The sequence below is a fragment of the Apium graveolens genome, chromosome 1, assembly GCF_009905375.1.
Source record: "Apium graveolens cultivar Ventura chromosome 1, ASM990537v1, whole genome shotgun sequence".
Taxonomy (NCBI): domain Eukaryota; kingdom Viridiplantae; phylum Streptophyta; class Magnoliopsida; order Apiales; family Apiaceae; genus Apium; species Apium graveolens.
Genome location: NC_133647.1, coordinates 163,337,908 through 163,353,657, shown reverse-complemented (window position 1 = coordinate 163,353,657; position 15,750 = coordinate 163,337,908). Strand labels below are relative to the sequence as shown.

The 15,750-nt window shown below is 35.0% G+C and overlaps 1 pseudogene; it reads right to left on the bottom strand.

Moving 5' to 3' along the window:
• Window positions 1-924: 924 nt before the first annotated feature.
• LOC141709501 (homeobox-leucine zipper protein HDG11-like) lies at window positions 925-15,510 on the bottom strand (annotated as a pseudogene).
• Window positions 15,511-15,750: the final 240 nt, after the last annotated feature.

Genomic DNA, 15,750 nt, shown 5'->3' with positions numbered 1-15,750 from the left:
TTACACACCACTGCTATAGTGTGTGCAGCACTAATTAATATTCCACTTTATATTTGGTAGAACCAAAAATATCATGTAAAGCTACCCTTTTCTTATGTCAGTTTAAGATATATCATTTTTTCCAGAAGAACGGGATTCTTCAGACACGAGTTATGGCTAAAAATGCAGCAGTACACGATCCCTTGGCTGAAAAAGCCAAGGAGCTGGGTGATTGTCAATACATAAATGGAACAGTGTGTGCTAACACCGTGGACATAGGGGAGCGAGAACAGCTTGTGATGGAAAATTCCTGAATTGATGGCGACAGGGCCAGACAAATGATGCTCCAGTTGAAGGGACGGACAAAAATCCGTTATGCTCTTCGAAGGGGAATAGAGATTTTGGGTTATGGCAGGGCCATGAGGTTAACTCGGAGTTTGTCTACCTACTCGATTGCATTATGCACAAGTACCCGGAAACCTTCAAGCACTTCACCCCCGAAAACAAGACGTTATGTAACATAAATTTGAACATGCTGTGCACCTCATTGAACAACCTTTGTGGTGAAGCCTTGGTTGGGAACAACTTGATTCCTAATTGTCGATCAATACCAAAAAACTTCAGGGATATCTTTAATGCAACATCCTGTTCATATACTGCTCCTCAACCTTAGTAGATTCGGACAACAAACGTAATAGTTCACTTACCGGTAGACTAGTAGTTAAATACCTCATTCATCTATAGTAAACAAAATATAAAACTAAATATTGAGTTAGACACGGCAATGTTTATGAGGGACACCTTTTATCAATGGGATAAATAGTCGAGATTGGAGAAACCGAACTTACCTTTAGCTACATTTATGGTTTTTCTGGTATGTTTACCCTAAGTTAAGTTAGGCATCTCTAATATCAACTAATCTTCCCGCCTGTAATCAATGCTCATCTAAATAGGGTGCTTCACAGACTCCCGAGTTATAGTGTTTCCCACCAGGTGATTAATTGTATTCACCGCCTCTTGTCTCATCGTACCTGTTGTCAAGTTGCTCACGATAATTTGTACCACTATTGTAACAAGTGATCCAGCTGACATTTCTCCAGGACCCAGATTTTCTCCAGCATCAGGAGATATTGCGAATCCAGAGGATAAGATTGGGACAACTGAGGGGTCTTCACTACTCATGGCTATGTTGATGGCATGTGGGTCTATAGGACAGTACACAACAAGGGCACCTGATGAGTGGATGCAGCTTTCTTGAAGTATTAACATGTTGCTCTGGCTGGTACCCGAGGCCTGCCAATCGTAAGATTGCTTTAATTAAACGGGGCAAGTATAAAAACAATTATATGTTGTTCAAGACATGTTCTCCTAAGAATTAGGGTTCTCTGTAAGGGGCCCCTAAAAAATCCTTGCCTTTAAATAAGATAAAGATCGCAAGTATAACTTAAAGCAAAAAAAGGCTAAAAATCATACCCCGAGAACAGAGATACGATTCCCTGGATGAGATCCACACGCAATATGGCCAATCTCTTTGACAGGATTATGATTAGAAAAAACATCCCACTGATCAAAAAAACAAACAAAAGATTATTTGTAAGAGTGATATGCATAAGAAGCTTTGCACCAGAAAAAGAAACTTTGTATCATAAATCTTACAAGGGATCGGTTTCTTCCGTCCCTGAAGAAATTGAAAACCTCTACAGAAGCAAATGGGACGGAAATAGTAGTTGCTGCACTCAGAACAATGCTGTTAAGATGGCCAGGATCAGTGCACCTTTGAAGCATTGCATGTACTTCCAAATCGTTCATCCCAGAGATCATCACTTGCTGTCCATTAATTGTGTTGATGCTAGAACAAAAAGTCTTAACCATCCTCTGGGAAAGTTTCATCAAATTTCTTTTGCCATGAGTGGATGTAATTACTGGAAATCAGGTGTTAAATCAATTTCATATACTTGTGTCACAAGGCACCACTAAATCACTACAAGAAAAATGCCATCAGACAACACCCATCAGACAACGCTTGACCAAAAAAGTGTTGCCCATAAATTTTACACAACAGTTTTTTAAAAACCAGAAAACGGGTGTTGTGTGAATCCCTTTACTACAATAGGTTTAAAACTGTTGTGTAACATATCTTATTAGACAACCGTTTTATGAGATAAGGTGTTGTTTAAATAAAAAGATTTCATCATTCCTACAATGCTTTAAAAATTATTGTCTAGGTAATCGACACAGACAAGCCTTTCTAAAGATATGTTGTGCTAATGAGGTAGTTTGTACAACAGTTTAATTTTGCATTGTCTGAAAGTAATGGAGACAACGTTGTGAAACACAGTTGTTGGAATGAGACAAGTATTTTCTCAATGGATTAGTTAAGCTCGAATCAAACAACGTACTTCCATTGTGTTGTCTAAATATCACTTGACATACAAGTGTTTTTATTCTGTTGTATGTCACGACATCACACAAGCGTTTTGCTCATAAAATCATTGTCACTTGTATTGGTGAGCTGGTATAATGAGAGACGTTCATTAAGAGGAGATGAGGTGGCACCATGTGATTGGTGAAAAAACATTCACTTGGATTGCTGAGTTGGTGTAATAAGAGCAGTTGATTGAAAGTATATTTAATATCAGGCATTAGATTAAAAAACGCTGCTACGCTTACACAACAGCTTTTGTTCAAATAAATGTTGTCAATGTTCATCTAAGACAACCTTTTTTCATAGAAAACCGTTGTCTGTAAGTTTGATTCTTGAAATTTCTGAAGCATTGCTTGTGATGAGGTGGCACCATGTGATTCGTGAAAAAACATTTACTTGGATTGTTGAGTTGGTGTAATTAGAGCCGTTGATTAAAAGTAGATTTAATATCAGCCGTAGGATTTAAAAAAGTTGATCATCTAAAATAACGGTTTTTTTTCAAAAAAACTGTTGTCACTATTTATTTCAGACAAGACTTTTTCATAGAAAACCGTTGGATGTTGCCTCGTACTAGATTTTTTTCCCTACCCGATAAAAGAGATAATTTTTTAAAATTATTTTTTAGATGATCCAACCGTACGGATGTTAAGAAATACTTATTTTAGTCACATGAAAAAAGTATTAAAAAATTTCAAATTCATCTCGAATGTCAAGATTAGAAAAATCTGGTAAAAGCACTACTTCCCAACATGAAATTCTTACCCGATGAACAAGATAATTTTTTTAAATGATTTTTTCAACGATCCAACCGTACGGATGTTAAGATATACTTATTTTAGTCACATGAAAAAAGTATTAAAAAATTTCAAATTCATCTCGAATGTCAGGATTAGAAAAATCTGGTAAAAACACTTCTTCCCAACACGGGATTCGTTCCCGATGAACAAGATAAATTTTTTAAAAGATTTTTTCACACTTGTTTGTGATGAGGTTGCACGATGTGATTGGTGAAAAAACATTCACTTGGATTGCTGAGTTGGTGTATTAAGAGCAGTTGATTGAATGTATATTTAATATCAGCTATTAGATTAAAAAACGCTGCTACGCTTACACAACAGCTTTTGTTCAAATAAATGTTGTCAATGTTCATCTAAGACAACCTATTTTTATAAAAAACCATTGTCTGTAAGTCTGATCCTTCAAATTTCTGAAGTGTTGCTTGTGATGAGGTGGCACCATGTGATTGGGGAAAAAACATTCACTTGGATTGTTGAGTTGGTGTAATTAGAGCCGTTGATTAAAAGTAGATTTAATATCAGCCGTAAGATTTAAAAAAGTTGATCATCTAAGACAATGGTTTTTATCAAAAACCCTGTTGTCACAATTTATTTCAAACAAGATTTTTTCATAAAAAACCGTTGGGTGTTGCCTCGTACTAGATTTTTTTCATACCTGATGAAAAAGATAAATTTTTTTAATGATTTTTTAGAGGATCCAACCGTACGGATGTTAAGAAATACTCATCTTAGTCACATGAAAAAAGTATTAAAAAATTTGAAATTCATCTCGAATGTCAGGATTAGAAAAATCTGGTAAAAGTACCCCTCCCGACAACGAGACTCGTTCCCGATTTACAGAATTAATTTTTTAAAATAATTTTTCGACGATCCAACCGTACGGATGTTAATATTTATCGATTTTAGTCATAAGAACAAATTATTAAAAAATTTGAAATTCATTTTGCATGCCAGGATTAGAAAAATCTGGTAAAAGTACCCCTCCCGGCAACGAGACTCGTTCCCGATTTACAGGATTAATTTTTTAAAATGATTTTTCGACGATCCAACCGTACGGATGTTAGGATATATCTATTTTAGTCATACGAAAAAATTATTAAAAAATTTGAAATTCATTTTGCATGTCAGGATTAGAAAAATCTGGTAAAAGTACCCCTCCCGACAACGAGACTCGTTCCCGATTTACAATATTAATTTTTTAAAATGATTTTTCGATGATCCAACCGTACGGATGTTAGGATATATCGATTTTAGTCATAAGAAAAAATTATTAAAAAATTTGAAATTCATTTTGCATGTCAGGATTAGAAAAATCTGGTAAAAGTACCCCTCCCGACAACGTGACTCGTTCCCGATTTACAAGATTAATTTTTTAAAATGATTTTTCGACGATCGAACCGTACGGATGTTAGGATATATCAATTTTAGTCATAAGAAAAAATTATTAAAAAATTTGAAATTCATTTTGCATGTCAGGATTAGAAAAATCTGGTAAAAGTACCCCTCCCGACAACGAGACTCGTTCCCGATTTTACAGGATTAATTTTTTAAAATGATTTTTCGACGATCCAACCGTACGGATGTTAGGAAATACTCATTTTAGTCACATGAAAAAAGTATTAAAAAATTTGAAATTCATCTCGAATGTCAGGATTAGAAAAATATGGTAAAAGTACCCCTCCCGACAACGAGACTCGTTCCCGATTTACATGATTAATTTTTTAAAATGATTTTTCGACGATCCAACCGTACGGATGTTGGGATATATCGATTTTAGTCATACGAAAAAATTATTAAAAAATTTGAAATTCATTTTGCATGCCAGGATTAGAAAAATCTGGTAAAAGTACCCCTCCTGACAACGAGACTCATTCCCGATTTACAGGATTAATTTTTTAAAATGATTTTTCGACGATCCAACCGTACGGATGTTAAGATATATCGATTTTAGTCATAAGAAAAAATTATTAAATTCATCTTGAATGACGAAAATAGAAAAATCTGGTAAAATCACTACTTCCAAACACAAGATTCGTTCCCGACTACCAATATAATTTTTTTGTATAATTTTTTCAACGATCCAACCGTGTGAATGTTAAGATATATTGATTGAAGTCATATACACAAATTATAAAATATAAATATATGAATATATATATGTGTAAAATAGTTTTTAATATTTAATTTACTTAAATTTTAATAAAAATTCTATTGAAATATAAGCTGTATAAGGGTAAAACATGTGAAAATTGAAGCGGCAAATGGACCGCTCTTTCCCATTTTTCCCCAAATGACACCCCGCCTTAACAAATAGTGCAGTCTAATTGCTTCACAGATCTGAATGTCTCTCTCTCATCTCTCTCTTCCTTTCTCTCTCCCCCGCTCTTCTCCCTGTCTACTCTCCTGGTTATGCAAAATTTATACATACATAAATGTTTATTTTGATTTTAGCCTTTTTTGATTGATTTGTATGTTCATTTTCCCCTAATCTTCCCAATTCTAGGGCTCAAACTCAAAATTTTCTCAATTAAAATCAATGGCATCTTCACTCTCAAGAACTCTATTAGGTTCTCTTTTCTCAATATCTCGTACAAAACTATCTCATATTACTACTACAAATCTCTCCTCTCTCTCGTATTGCACTGACTCGTCGAGAAACATGTCCGATTTAGAAATGGAAAATGTACCTGACTCGCCACTTGACTCAGTAGTTGACTCAGTAACTAACAGTTCCCAAGGTGGAAGGCTCTCAGAGACCTGCTTCTGTTGAATACTCGATCGAAAAGGGCCTCGATTACGACATTTATAAGATCTAAATTCTTCTATTTAGGGGGCAATTGATCTTCTATTGGCCGTATATAAGAGGAAATTTAAGTTTTTAGGGGGTTATTTGACCTATGGATATAAGGTATGCATACTGTCTTGAGCTGAATTCATTGTTTTCTTAACATTGTCTTGAACTGAATTCATTCTTTTCATTAACTGGAATGGCTTCTTATCTTTTTGTTGATAAAAATTATGCGAAACTTATTTTTAATTACCTAGCAGGACTTCTCACCTTAGACCTGTCAGTAGATTAATAGAGAGTAGGATGAATTTTAACTTGGTTAATAAAACTGATAATTATATTTCAGTATAAGCTTGTATTAGAAGAATCTCATTCCCATTGAACGGGTTTAAATCTCATGATTCGATTGCTAGCTAAATGAAAGGTTTGTATGACTAGTTCTTGGCCCTTAGACAAATTGGATATACTCTTGTGCCGATGATTGTCAGATGAGTGATGCTGGGTGTTGACCAACTTGTAATCCTCCACATGCTCGATATTCCACCAGCTGCCGAGGCATTGAATGGAGTGAAAATATAGTTGGTGGATGTTGTGTTTCCTCTTTTGAAGAGTTAGTTCTTACACTCTTTGGTTGTAAGTTGTAACTTATAAATGAAAAAGAAATAATTACAACATCGGTATAACTTTTTATTTAATACCTTTCTGTATTATAACTTGTAACAGGTGTTGTTGCAACAACTGATGTTGTCGAGGCATGCACTGGAGTTAACTGTGCAGTAATGGTTGGTGGATTCCCTATAGGGTCTTTGCAGAGTAAATCAAAATCTTTTATCGGGCACCCGCTCAAATCAACATGTGAGTTTCCATTCAAATCGAATTGAGTACTCTCCTCAATTCATTATATATGAGCTTGCTTAATTATGTCTGTTTATATAAGTAAATGTTTTGACATTCACTGGCTTGAATTTTGTAATTTTTCATGTACATATTAAATTTTAAAAATTGATTATGTGTACTGGTGTTAATTTGGAAGCTCATGTTCAATTTTTAAAATAGGCTATATATTGGTGTGGTGTGGTCAGAGTCTTATTTCAATGTTGTCTCATGGTGGTCTAGGGAGAGGACTACAGTTGTGGACCATTGTCCTTATTTGCAAGTGTTGAAATTCAGAACTCATGATTCGTTGAGTTATACGATAAGATCCATGTATGATAACAATATATTTATTGTTCCTATATTGGAAAAGATGCTGAAACTAAGATGTTCTGCTTAGTAATCTTTTAGTTTGATTCATACATCATTAAACATGCTGAAACTAAGGTGTTCTGCTTACTAATCGTTTAGTTTGCATATTTGCGAGATTTAATACTTGATATCACTTTTTAACGTGTTGCCTTGATATCATCACTATCTTTTTTAGCCAAAATTAAGGGCTGTTATTTCGAATAATATTATTCTGCTGGATATACAATCGTTTGAAATGCCCATTCTGTAAAACTTTTGTCTTAGAATGCTAACCCAAACTTATACCTAATGAAAATGACTACTTTTTGCAATACTATTTTCAATTACTTATAATTGATAACTTTGTGATTTGTCATGTGCCTACATTTTTGCATCTTTAGATCAATGATGACTATTATTATGTTGATTATTAGCTAATATTGTGTGACGCCAAAAACATGTATTTTATGTTGTCATCAAGTGAGGTGGAGGAATGGTTTTTGAACCATGCATCTTTTCATCAGGAGCAGGATTTTGTTCTCTAGTTAGAGAAAATGAGGCCAGGTGCCTAAGCACTATACATTGTTTTGTTTGAAACTCATAGCCACGTAAGCGACAATATATATCGTGTCATGTACTTGACAGTTTTATAACTTTTTAGTTAAAAAGTTTTTCATACAATATATTTATCATCTATGTTCAGCTTCTATGGGTCGTGTTATGATTTCTATTCTACAAGAAGCTATAGGTAGCTGCCCTCATTCTGTATTTGAAATCACCCTGGGTTTCCTTCTCAAAGATACTGCTTGTGACGTTGTTGCGTACTAATACATGTTCTTTTTGTTTCTTAATCATTTTTACGTGTTTTAAATGATTGTTTGGTTAGAGCCAGTTGTGCTGACATTTAAATTTTTGTCACAGTGAATAATCAGTGTTATGCCGAGAAACAAGCTATCGACAAAGTGAGTTTTGACCTTCTGGACTTCCAAGTGAATCAAGTTTGGGAAGTTAGTGCACACCAGAAACACCAGCAGTTGCATAAGAAAATTTAAAGTCGTTACAAATGGTAAAACTTGAAATGGACTTAACATCATCTATCCTACAAGTTTGTGATACCATGAAAGGCAAGGAGGAAAGGAGAGGCCCAATTGGGAATAAGGGGCAGGTTGATGGATTGTTATTTTTTGAAATTTTTGTAGCATGTTCATTCTATAGTGTAGCTTATTTTTATTTGGATATGGAAAATTATTCTTTTGGCTACATGTAGAACTTTTGTTTGGATATGCAAAGCCAATGAGGGCATTCATCAAAATACTTGTTATATTTTTTATGAGACAATACTTTCAATATCCAAGTTTCATAAAAAGCTTTGTATTTTTTAGAACTAAAACAATATTTCTTATAACAAAAATCAGTGTCTAAAAAAAATTAAAAATATTGTATGCAAGGTACTCGAACCACACGTTGGGAAAGGATAACCGTTGTATGTAGTAGTTCAAGCCATACATTTAGAAAAAAAAACTGTTGTCTGTAGACCATGATTACAAGAGTTTTCTTAGCTCATTTTTGTTGTGTGTTTGGGTACACAACAACGTTTATATGACACAAAATGTTGTATTTCTTATTTTAATGTCATACTATTAGTGATAATATACACTAGTGTTTCCTGACTTTGGGAAAACACTTGAGTAATGTTACTTGTTGCAACGAAAAACTACGCAAAAATGTTATCTTTTCTGGATATAATACAACGGGCTTAATGACATGGTCGTTGTCTATGTAGACTCACACAACAGTTTTTTCCCGTTGTCTGATCCATGTAAGAGACGGCGGCTCAATAGTCAACGGTTTTTCAGGGTATCAGATAACGGGCAAAAACCGTTGTGTGAGCCGGTTTTCCTTGTAGTGAATAGATATAGAAAAAAATAAAATGCAGAGCATGTAGATGGCTTATCTCCTCCAAAATAGGAAGTATTACTAACATCCATCAAACAACTAAGCCTTTCAAAAGTTCTTCGAAGTGTAGCAAGCTTTCTTGTGGCACCAAATGCTAAACCACCACATACATGTTTCATGTAAAGATTATGAACTGGTCATTTATCTTCAATTTCAATGTGTTCAATCCAAGTAATCTGTCATCATGAAATATGTTAAGATGGTCGAGTAAAAAAACACAAAAAAGAGGAAAAAAACGGTTGCTAAAGACTTAGCAAGACCTTCGAGCAGCCATTGAGCATGTCTTGAATTAAGCAACCACAAGGTAGAAGACGAACTGGACTTTGAGAGTTAGAAAAAGGTTCTTGGGGAAAGTTATAGGAAACGTCAACTATAGCCCATGAATGTTGCTCAATTTGCTCATAAAAACGAAGAAAATAGAATTCGCGGGTTGGTACTAATGGGGACAACACCTGCAACTCTTCATACATCTACAACAAGAACAAATTCATTTTCAAGCTGTTTGTACCATAATATATACATAGATTATACAGAAGCGGATAAAATTCAATGGATGGAATATATGTATATATATAACCAGTTGTAATAAGCCACTTCGACTGCCCATCAATCCGGATGATACAACTTCAAGTGTTATCGCCCTCGAAACAATATTAGGAAAAAAATCCATCCACTTGTTCTGCAAAGCAGAAATAATTCACATCCCCGCACCAAAATATTATATAGCATTTTGGTATTTAATAAGGTGTTAACCAAATATAATAATAGAAAGAATACAAAACTAACTGCTCTTAACATTTATAAAAAAATGTAAAAGTATTTGTGAATACAACTGTAATGAACACGAAGATAAACATCAAGCTTACTGTATTTTGTAAATGAAAGTAGTTACAGATCTAGATACAACTTGGAGAAGATGGAAGATAAGTTCTATTTTGAGAAAGTAAAAGTTAACAAACTAGAATTATAACTCAGTCTTTTATATCCACAACTCTAACTCTAACAGAATGGAATGACAGCTCATGACAGCTCAACGCCTAGCAACACAGCTGGCTCGTGCTAAAATATAGACTTGCCAACTGATGTCTAACTTCATATAAGACAGTACTCCCCCTCAGATTGATTGTGGAGGTTGAACATTCAAACATAAGAGAATATGCCAGTGAGCTTGACGAGTCAACCCCTTAGTAAAAATATCTGCTAGTTGAGAAGAACTTGGAATGTATACTGGTGCAATATGCTTAGCTTGTACCTGTTCTCGAATATAATCACAATCTATGGCGAAATGCTTTATTTTCGGATGAAAAACCGGATCAGCAGCAATGTCAAGAGCAGCTTGATTGTGGAGGAGTCTGTAAAATACACAATTCAGAAAGTAAAAGCTGCAACCAAGATATCTCACAAGTAGCATCTACAAGAGCTCTTAATTCAGCCTCTGCAGTGGACTTAGAAACAACCTTTTCTTTACGAGAAACCCAAGTCACTAATGAAGAACCGGGCATTAAACAAATGCCTGTGACACTGCGAGAAGTCTTAAGACAAGCTCCCCAATCACTATCAGAATAAGTCACCAGCTGCAAAGAAGAATCTGATGGATAGAATAAACCTTGAAAAGATGTTCCTTTGAGATATCTAAGGACTCTCTGTACTGCACATAGATGAGGTACTCGAGGCTTGTGAAGAAACTGATTGAGATGATTGACAATATAAGATATGTCAGGACGTGTAGTAGTCAAATAAAGAAGTTTGCCAATAAATTTTATGTACAAAGAAACATCAAGGAGAAGATCTCCTTCATCTTCAGACAACTTGATATTGATATCAACATGAAGAGAAAGAGGCTTTGCATCCTGTAGACCAGCCTCTATCAAAAGATCATGAACAAATTTATGTTGATGAATATAGAAACCAGCAGCAGACTTATGAACTTCAAGTCCTAAGTAGTATTTAACCAAACCCAGATCTTTGATAGTAAATGTGGAATGCAAAACTGTCTTGACATGATCTATAAAAGAAGAATCAGTTCCTGTAAGTAGAATATCATCTACATAGACCAAGGCAACAATGAATGAGTCTGCAGTATGCATTATGAAGAGAGAATAATCAGCAACAGTCTGAACAAAACCTAAACTAATAAGAACAGCTTCTAATTTTTCAAACCATTGACGTGAAGCCTGTTTAAGGCCATATATGGATTTGTTCAGTTTGCAGACCAAATCAGAATTTCCATAAACATGATGTCCTTTAGGTAGCTCCATATAGACTTCTTCAGGAAGATCCCCATGGAGGAAGGCATTATTTATGTCTAGCTGATGAACATACCAGTTTTTAACAGAAGCAAGAGCCAATAGAGTTCTGACAGTAGTCATCTTTGCAACTGCTGCAAAGGTATTATGATAATCTTCTCCTTCAACCTGAGTGAAACCCTTAGCCACAAGTCTTGCTTTAAATTTATCCAATGTACCATCAGCCAAATATTTGAGCTTATAAACCCATGTGCAACCAATTATTTTCTTGCCTGGAAGTGGAGAAACCAGAGACCAAGTATCATTAGACTCAAGAGCAGTCAACTCTTTATGCATGGCCTCGACCCATCTAGGATCTGAACTAGCCTGATTATAAGTGTATGGTTCTTTTAAAAAAGAAATATCTGAAGAGATGGTTCAAGAATACACATTAGTTGAAGGACAGTAATGACTATACTTGTATTTGGAAGCATCAATAGACAACTCAAGAAAGCTGAATTGACTTGAGGAGAATCATTAATAACAGAATCAGAAACTGAGGAAATATGATAGTCCTTCATCCAAGAAGGTTTGAGTTTAGATCTTAAGGAAATTCTTGGTGGTAAGGATACATCAGAAGAAGAAGAAGATGAAGGAGAATCAGAGATTTGGATATCTGGTAGCTAAAAATTAGTATCAGGAGAGGATATGGGACTATGATCTAGTAAAAATTACAGGTAGTGATTCACATTGCTACAACAAAGGATCAGAAGAAACATTGACATTTAAAGGAGTATCATCAGTATTTTCAACAGGAGGATTGAAAACAAAAGAACAATCAGAAAATTTATTTCTAAAAGGGAAAACTCCTTCATGAAAAATGACATGTCTAGAAGTGTGGAATTGCATAGTTGCTGGATCAAGAAGCTTATATTCTTTCCGTGAGTTAGGATATCCAACAAAAATTGTGGGAACTGCTCTAGGCACAAGTTTTTCTAAAGTATGAACAATCATGTAGGCCAGACAACCAAACACTTTAATAGTGTCATAAGAAGGGGGCTTATGATACAATTTCTCAAAAGGACTGATGAATCCTAAAACAGAACTAGGAATTCTGTTAATCAAATAAGTTGATGTTAACAGACATTCTCCCCATATGTGAAGTGGAAAATGAGACTGAAAAAGAAGTGCTCTAGTCATTTCAAGCAAATTCCTATGCCTTCTTTCTACTTTACCATTCTGTTGTGGAGTTTGAGGGCAAGTGGTTTGATGACAAATGCCACTAGAAGTGAAGAATGAAAGTAAATCCTTATTAACAAATTCTCCTTCATTATCACTTCTAATGCATTTAATAGTAGTATGAAATTGATTAACAACATAAGCAGAAAAATCCTTAAAAGACTGAATGGCATGCTGCTTAGTAGGAAGAAAAATTGTCCAGATAGCCCTTGTATTATCATCTACTATTGTCAAGAAGAATTTACAACCATTGCAAGTTGCAATTTTATATGGACCCCAAAGATCACAATGGATAAGATCAAAAGGAAGCATAGATTCAGAAACACTAGATTTATAAGGTAAACGACATTGTTTAGCCTTTGGACAAATGTCACAATGATCCAGACAATCAGACTTAGAAATAGAAAGATCAGAAATCTTATTGAGTACAGTACAAGGAACATGTCCTAATCTCTTATACCAAACAGAAGTAGAACAGGTTTTGGAGACTGATAGCACAGTGGCTGAGATAGAAGAATGGTCTGAAACAGAATTGTCAAGCTGATAGAGGCCTTCAACAAGCTTACCAAGAACCAATTCCTTCATCTGGAGTTGGTCCTGCAGAATACACTCAGTGGAAGTAAAAAAGATATTGCAATGAGTCTGAGCAGACAAGTTACTAATAGACAAGAGATTGAATTGAAAGGTGGGAACAAATAAGACATCATCAATTACCAAAAGAAACATGATATAACAATATTGATCCTGAATGAGTAACTAAGGTTGTGTTTCCATCAGGAAACTTAATGGACAAGGGAGCAGACAAAGGTTTAATATTATGCATCAAGCTATTATCACAACACATATGGCTTGTTGCTCCTGTATCTAGAATCCACATATGGACAAGAATCTTTGTAGTGGACAAAAGAGATAAAGCAGTACCTGCTATATTCTGAGTAAAGAAACCAGAGGGTTGGGAATTTTGAGAAGAATTATTCTTCTGAATGCTTTGCATTAAGGTAGTCACTTGTTGCTGAAGCATTTCCATTTGAGATGTTAACTTTCCAGAATTAATCTCTGCTGGACTGAACCTTGGCTCTGTCATACTAGAATTCACACTTTGTGTAGCTTGAGAAGATTTAATAGACTGAGAATAAGCATTCTGAAATCTTAAATTCCCAGATTTCTTCTTCCCTCTGTTGTTAGGGTGATATGGATGATCTGCAGGGTAGCCAATTAGTTTATAACATTTTTCTTTGAGATGTCCCTTTCCATGATAATAAGATCATTCCATTGAAGAACCAAAAGAACCAAATCTCTCATTAGATTTAGTTGTTGTTGTTGTTTGAGGCTTAAGAAGATTAACCATCATAGCAATCTGAGATGGAGAAGACAAACTGTGTGTCTGCCTCTGTTTTTCTTCTTGTTTCAGCAACATAAAAGCCTGATTTACACTAGGCCATGGGTTCATCATTAATAAATGACCCCTTGCAGCAGTGAAACTGGAATGCAGTCCCATCAAAAACTGAATTAAACGAGTCTGCTCAAGCTGCATCTCCCAGTCCTTAGTAGCACCACACGTACACTTAACAACAGGTTGTAAAGCCTTCAATTCATCCCAATAGCCTTTCAACTTAGGAAAGTAAAACTCAACAGAGTCGTTCCCTTGCTCCAATTTAAACAAATCACGCTGAATCTCATACACTTTGTGACCACTAACAGCATCAAAACGTTCACTCAATTCACTCCAAACAGTACAAGCACTATCAAGATAATTCATGCTACTGCTGATATCATCAGAAACAGTATTGATAATCCAAGTAATTACCATATCATTAACACGTTTCCAATGAACATATAATGGAGAACCTTCAGGAACAGGAGCGAATTCTCTAGTAACGATTACTAACTTATTTTTCGCAGAAAGTGCGATTTGTAAAGAACGCTTCCACGATGCATAGTTTTCAGATCCAACTAACATTTTAGAGATTAAGATCATTCCAGGTTGATCATTGTTATGAAGATACAAGGGATGCACATTTATTTCAATGGAATCAGGATAAACAGTATGCGATGTGTGACTTGTTTTGTTAGAAGTACCAGCAGTATGTTGAGTAGGAGTCACCATTAAAGCATGAGCATACGAATGAAACAACGAACTAGAAGACATAAAACTGTAGAATATCTCTAAAACTAACCTAAAAATGTGAAAATTGTGGAAATTGAACTTACAATCGATTATATTGATTGACGATTAACAATTGATCGGCGATGTTCAAGAAACAAGACAAATGATCGAAGAAAACGATCACTTCAGCTCTAAAACGATCGATGTAGCTCTGATACCATCTTAACATTCATAAAAAATGTAAAAGTATTTGTGAATACAACTGTAATGAACACGAAGATAAACATCAAGCTTACTGTATTTTGTAAATGAAAGTAGTTACAGATCTAGATACAACTTGGAGAAGATGGAAGATAAGTCCTATTTTGAGAAAGTAAAAGTTAACAAACTAGAATTACAACTCAGTCTTTTATATCCACAACTCTAACTCTAACAGAATGGAATGACAGCTCATGACAGCTCAACACCCAGCAACACAGCTGGCTTGTGCTAAAATATAGACTTGCTTACTGATGTCTAACTTCATATAAGACAATAACCGCATCCATGAACATATCAACTAATTCCAAAATATCGATGATCACAACACTTGAATCTTTAGATGATTCAATGCGAACATTAGGACTTTTAGCAACTCCTGGAAAAATGCTCTCATAACATTCAAGATTTAAAACTTCGCACCCATCAGCTGATGATCTTATCCAGAAAGGTGAATCACTTTGTACAAGCTTGATCAGTTCATCCATAGCATTACGAGAAACATCCACCATTAGCAGCTTGTAAATTGGCAACTATGTTCTCATATCTTTTAACCTGCAGTACATACTTAACTAAGTAATTACAGAGCATGAACTTAAGTTTGACTAAATTACAGTGGAGTACACAGCTCCAATGATACAAACATGTTCTCTTCCCGCAACTTTTGTTCTTTCAAGTAAGTATCTCCACCAAACTGATCCGGACCTCTACAAGATGGGCACATAACATTCTTAAGCGCCTCCATGATGGAG